Source organism: Mizuhopecten yessoensis, unplaced genomic scaffold (genome assembly GCF_002113885.1).
Source record: "Mizuhopecten yessoensis strain PY_sf001 unplaced genomic scaffold, ASM211388v2 scaffold221, whole genome shotgun sequence".
Taxonomy (NCBI): Eukaryota; Metazoa; Mollusca; class Bivalvia; order Pectinida; family Pectinidae; genus Mizuhopecten; species Mizuhopecten yessoensis.
In genome coordinates, this window is record NW_018403438.1 from 128563 (window position 1) to 135225 (window position 6663).

Sequence of the window (6663 nt, forward strand, 5' to 3'; positions counted from 1 at the left end):
CCCCCCACCACCACCACCACCATCCCCCTCCCTACTACTTATACTCCTCTCCCCCCTCCACACACCTTCCCTTCCCCACCACCACCACAAAAGTCACCCCCCATTGACTCACTACTTCTAACTTCATATATTAAAGCTTTATGGGCTGATCTACAGAATATATACGACAGCTTATAAGATATACAATGGGACTTCTTTTGAGAATATAATTTTTCAAACAAACAAAAAAATATTGAAATTTAATCCTGCAGTTTTTCTGGTTTTTTTTATGTATATCTGAATGGAACATTTCAGACTGAATCAATAGCTTTTTGTAATTAATCAGAATTAATCTTTTCAAGTTTAATAACATATCAGGAGAGGATCAGTACTTATGTGGCAGAATGTCTGAAGGATAATACAGAATTTAACTGGTAATGGCAGGAAGGTCATTCAATTTGTAACAGCACTTACCTGATAATGGTTGTCGGGTGATCGTAGTGGGACCAGTGCCCAGACACCGAGCCAACACTTCAATATCAAATGTTCCTTACTCCAACATTTACAATTTACACAGCTATAGTCATATGTTTTTTTAGATGATGATAAAAAATTCTTTACTAAGTGTTTATAACACCTGTTCACACTACCAGTAAATCTGCAACCATCAAAGCGGTGGTGGTCGAGGACTGAACTTTTAACGGTAATCCCCCCTTTATATATGCATGCCCTGTGATTTCATTCATAAAATTTCTGACGTCAAACTACATATAGGTTGTAGGTTTTACTGGGAATCCACTTTGTGGGCTATTAAAAGATACTGTAGTATACTATACGCATAACTTCATTTTCCCACAACACTGGCTTTTATCACTCTGGGAGTTTTTCTTTTTGTGTCAGTGACATCATAAAGCCTCGAGGTCAAGTGGCTGCTACGTCCCTAGCTGTCATCAACATGAAGACAACAAGATTTATATTTACTTCATATACAGGAAACTGAACATGTTAAAGGAAGAAGATAGTGAGCTCCACTTCCTATTTGTCTAACCTAAGTATACATTAACGTCATATCATGAAAAACAACGCTTCATGTTCATCTCCATATATGGAGGATTTTTGAAATTTATTTATGTCTTAATTATCTTAAACTTCCACTGTTCCATAAGAAACAAATTCTAATTTTGAAGCACTGCACCTATCAAAGATTATTACCCGGTCTTGATAGAAAGGTGGTCTTTATAGACAGTTGTAGGTCTTGATGTACAGGTGGTCATTATAAAAGGGGGGAAATTATAGACATGTGTAGGTCTTTATGTATAGGTGGTCATTATAAACTGGAGATAAGTATAGACAGTTGTAGGTCTTTATGTACAGGTGGTCATTATAAACTGGCAGTAAGTATAGACAGGTGTAGGTCTTTATGTACAGGTGGTCATTATAAACTGGTGGTAAGTATAGACAGGGGTAGGTCTTTATGTACAGGTGGTCATTACAAACTGGAGGTAAGTAAAGACAGCTGTGGGTCTTTATGTACAGGTGGTCATTATAAACTGGCAATAAGTAAAGACAGGTGTAGGTCTCTATTTACAGGTGGTCATTATAAACTGGCAGTCAGTATATACATGTGTAGGTCTCTATGTACAGGTGGTCATTATAAACTGGAGGTAAGTATAGACAGGTGTAGGTCTCTATGTACAGGGGGTCATTATAAACTGGCAGTAAGTATAGACAGGGGTAGGTCTTTATGTACAGGTGTTCATTACAAACTGGAGGTAAGTAAAGACAGCTGTGGGTCTTTATGTACAGGTGGTCATTATAAGCTGGCAGTAAGTATAGACAGGTGTAGGTCTTCATGTACAGGGGGTCATTATAAACTGGCAGTAAGTATAGACAGGTGTAGATCTTTATGTACAGGTGGTCATTACAAACTGGCAGTAAGTAAAGACAGCTGTGGGTCTTTATGTACAGCTGGTCATTATAAACTGGCAGTAAGTATAGACAGGGGTAGGTCTTTATGTACAGGTGTTCATTACAAACTGGAGGTAAGTAAAGACAGCTGTGGGTCTTTGTGTACAGGTGGTCATTATAAACTGGCAGTAAGTATAATTATTACCCGGTCTTGATAGAAAGGTGGTCTTTATAGACAGTTGTAGGTCTTGATGTACAGGTGGTCATTATAAAAGGGGGGAAATTATAGACATGTGTAGGTCTTTATGTATAGGTGGTCATTATAAACTGGAGATAAGTATAGACAGTTGTAGGTCTTTATGTACAGGTGGTTATTATAAACTGGCGGTAAGTATAGACAGGGGGAGGTCTTTATGTACAGGTGGTCATTACAAACTGGCAGTAAGTAAAGACAGGTGTAGGTATCTATTTACAGGTGGTCATTATAAACTGGCAGTCAGTATAGACAGGTGTAGGTCTCTATGGACAGGTGGTCATTATAAACTGGCAGTAAGTAAAGACAGGTGTAGGCCTCTATTTACAGGTGGTCATTATAAACTGGCAGTCAGTATATACATGTGTAGGTCTCGATGGACAGGGGGTCATTATAAACTGGCAGTAAGTATAGACAGGTGTAGGTATTTATGTACAGGTGGTCATTACAAACTGGCAGTAAGTAAAGACAGCTGTGGGTCTTTATGTACCGGTGGTCATTATAAACTGGCAGTAAGTATAGACAGGGGTAGGTCTTTATGTACAGGTGGTCATTACAACCTGGAGGTAAGTAAAGCCAGCTGTGGGTCTTTATGTACAGCTGGTCATTATAAACTGGCAGTAAGTATAGACAGGTGTAGATCTTTATGTACAGGTGGTCATTACAAACTGGCAGTAAGTAAAGACAGGTGTAGGTATCTATTTACAGGTGGTCATTATAAACTGGCAGTCAGTATAGACAGGTGTAGGTCTCTATGGACAGGTGGTCATTATAAACTGGCAGTAAGTATAGACAGGTGTAGATCTTTATGTACAGGTGGTCATTACAAACTGGCAGTAAGTAAAGACAGGTGTAGGTCTCTATGTACAGGTGGTCATTATAAACTGGAGGTAAGTATAGACAGGTGTAGGTCTCTATGTACAGGTTGTCATTACAAACTGGAGATAAGTAAAGACAGGTGTAGGTCTTTATGTACAGGTGGTCATTACAACCTGGAGGTAAGTAAAGACAGCTGTGGGTCTTTGTGTACAGGTGGTCATTATAAACTGGCAGTAAGTAAAGACAGGTGTAGGTCTCTATTTACAGGTGGTCATTATAAACTGGCAGTCAGTATATACATGTGTAGGTCTCTATGTACAGGTGGTCATTATAAACTGGCAGTAAGTATAGACAGGTGTAGGTCTCTATGTACAGGTGGTCATTACAAACTGGAGATAAGTAAAGACAGGTGTAGGTCTTTATGTACAGGTGGTCATTATAAACTGGCAGTAAGTAAAGACAGGTGTAGGTCTCTATGTACAGGTGGTCATTATAAACTGGCAGTAAGTATAGACAGGTGTAGGTCTCTATGTACAGGTGGTCATTATAAACTGGCAGTAAGTATAGACAGGTGTTGGTCCTTATGTACAGGTGATCATTACAGACAGGTGATCTTTGTAGATCGTGCTGTAGTAGAGAAGAAGGGGTGGCATTCAAAAATGTTATTTTAAACTGGTAGTTTTAGACAGGCGGTTTCTACGGACAGGTGATTTTTGTAGACAGGTCTTTATAGAAAAAAGTAACTTACAGACAGGTCGCGTTAATGTTATTTTAAACTGGTAGTTTTAGACAGGCGGTTTCTACAGACAGGTGATTTTTGTAGACAGGTCTTTATAGACAAAAGTAATTACAGACACCATTTCACACCTATGGACTTAATAACCTTATTTAACTTTACAGTTAAACCTTCCCCAATGATAAACTCTCCTATCAGAATGATAGTTGTAGGCTCTGGACCTCATCATCACTTGTAACCACGGTAACGGCTGGTCACTTAGTACAGGTAACACAGACACTCAGTACATACAGACTGCATATATCCTATTTGACCTTGCTGATGCTGGGATTGACCTTGGGGTTTTATCTGGAGATGATGATGTATTAAAGATGTCACTGATAGTAGCCGGTGGTCACTGTGGTTAGTAATTGTAGCCAGTCCACTACTTATGTTTCCAAGTGCTGTATGCTAGCTTGACTTTAACCAGCAATGTTAGTAATTTCCTTGCAAAAGTGATACACTGGAAATAAGCATGAATTGATGAATTACATTCTACTGGTATTAAGTATCAGGCTGATGTGATTACATTCTACTGGTATTAAGTATCAGGCTGATGTGATTTGATGACATGAAACTGCTGTATGTTTTTGGTAAGATAATAAAAGGATGGGACATAGGTTTAGACATATTTCTTCAGAGTCAAAACATGTTCCCGTGTGACCTTGCTGCATATGTGGTGTGTATGTGGGTGAAGATCCACACCTGTTTTTGTTACACATTGTAAATGTGTATTCTACATGACAAGACACCCCCTCGTTGTCACGTAGACACACTTAGTGTGATGTACATACACTTAATGTAATAACAACCTTCTTGTTTTTCACTAATAGCATATTCAATTTCAATCTTAAAAAATTCCTGAAATTGATATTTGTCAAGATAATTTTTCACTGACTAAAAATTTGGAAGAAAGCCTTTTCATGATATTAACACAATATGATGGGAAATTATATAAAACCCTGGAGTGTGTGTATCTTTTGTTTATAAATGTGTTAGGCATGGTAATTGTTCAGGAATTTCAAGAATGTAAAAAATTGCAGAGATGAAATCTATGATTGCATATTGCAAAATAATGTACTAACTTAAGTGGTAAGATTTTTTTTTTTGAATGTGTTCTTAAATACTATGTAGTTAAGTCATCTGGTCACATGTTGTCACTGTGGATGTTTTCTGCGGTGTATAATGTCTGCGATATATATATACTGTGACCTCTTGTAACATACCAAAGGTGTGTCGGAGCAAAATAAAAATCTGTGAAAATCTGTGTACATATGTAGTTCTGTAATAACATATTATTGTTTTTTTCATTTTAAAAGGAATTGTAAAATTGAAAAACATAAGGGGCAGCAACTTTTATATAGGGGTCATGTGGGTTTGGGGGGGGGTTAGAGTTGATTCCTACTCAGCCGATTAGATAGCTGCTTCCCATCTAACCGGTAACATAGAGCTTACGTCTCTTCTGAATGTTGAGTGTCAGTCAGTAGATATATTTAGATGTCAAAGTGTCAATTACTGGTTTCTGGAGAGAAGGAGAGCGCTTCAATTCAATTAATTTTCCTTTTTTCAAAAATATGTTGATAATTTGTATTCATTCCTCCAGCAGCAAATAGTTATGTCAAAATTTCACAAAGAGACAGGCACATTTTAATTTTCAAATATTATGGTGTGTCAAAATGCATGTTTGAAACTGAATAACTTTGGAATGCTACTGTTATGTAAATCTAGTTTTAGATTTCATGATACATGTAGTTGACCTTCGCAAGTAAATCAAAGTCATTTTGTAACGAAAGAAATCTAAATGCAATTTATTTATTGAACTGTTATCTTACACCTAGATAAAACCTTATATATTTTCTTTGTAGCTTGCATCATTGGAAGCAAAATTTCCAAAAATTTAAATAATTTCAATGAGATTTCTAACTTCTTGATTAATTGTATACGTAGTTGAAAAAAAAATGTTATCTCTAAAATCTGAAAAGAATAGACGAAAGAAATATTTTCTGAGAGCAAAATGTTTATAAATAAGGCAATATGTTACAGCATTTCCTATATTCAAAATATCTGAAACATCTTAAAACTAATAAATATGAAATAATTGGTGTTTTATTTATATATGTACAAACTGTGTAACTTGGACGCATGTGTGTTGTTTACGAGGAAAGGTAGGGTATCATTGCATTAAAGGTCAAAGGGTTCCTATCATTTAAACCACTGACTTCTAAAACTACCTGATACCATGTCACATTTCATTCAACATTGCATGAAATTCACATCACAGGTATATTGCATTTAAATTTACAGCCAGGTAAATTATTGAAACACCTATGTTTCATGAGTGGTGTGCATTAACAAAGAAAAAAGGAGAAATTCCTCCGCTGACCTATGACCTCATAACAGGTATATTTCTACGTATACCAACCACATAAGGTCAGGACAGAAGTAAGTTGTCCCGGAGTTTGTGTTATTTGATAGTTATTCATGATGACAATGAAAAAAATTGTAAAGCGATGCAACTTATGCACCTGTTGTGATATTACAGGTGAAATGATACGCCTGATCTGTTGTGATATTACAGGTAAAATAATACGCCTGACCTGTTGTGTAAACCTTGAATTCTATCCTCAAAGGAACACTGTCTTATTTTATATTGTAATGTCATTCCCGAGAGTGTGAAAATATATATTATTATATATTGGTTAACAATTCACAACTCTATGCCAGACTTTAAAGGTTCTGGGTTGAAGAACACCAGTGCTTTAACGAGAGATATTAGTCTGATGGATAGACTTTATCAACCTATATAGAGGCTACAGCTTATCATAACACACCTTCTCTACTCCACAAGTCCAAACAGTACTGACTAACAGGTACTACAGCTTATAGAGTCAAAACACGCCTTCTCTACTCCACAAGTCCAAACAGTACT

General features: G+C 36.7%; 2 protein-coding genes across 4 annotated transcripts in view; one reads left to right on the top strand and one right to left on the bottom strand.

Annotated features, from left to right (window-relative positions):
* Window positions 1-6663, top strand: part of LOC110442041 (synapsin-like) — a 174831-nt gene that overhangs the window by 87320 nt on the left and 80848 nt on the right. The gene's annotated exons all lie outside the window — the stretch shown is intronic.
* Window positions 1-6663, bottom strand: part of LOC110442168 (metalloproteinase inhibitor 4-like) — a 33306-nt gene that overhangs the window by 12556 nt on the left and 14087 nt on the right. Inside the window, exon 1 of one of the 2 annotated variants that reach the window (XM_021485752.1) lies at window positions 454-698. The exons of the other annotated variant lie outside the window; for it this stretch is intronic. The gene's annotated coding sequence lies outside the window, so the exon portion shown is untranslated. Of the gene's footprint in view, window positions 1-453; window positions 699-6663 lie in introns of those variants that run through there. 2 annotated transcript variants of the gene reach the window in all.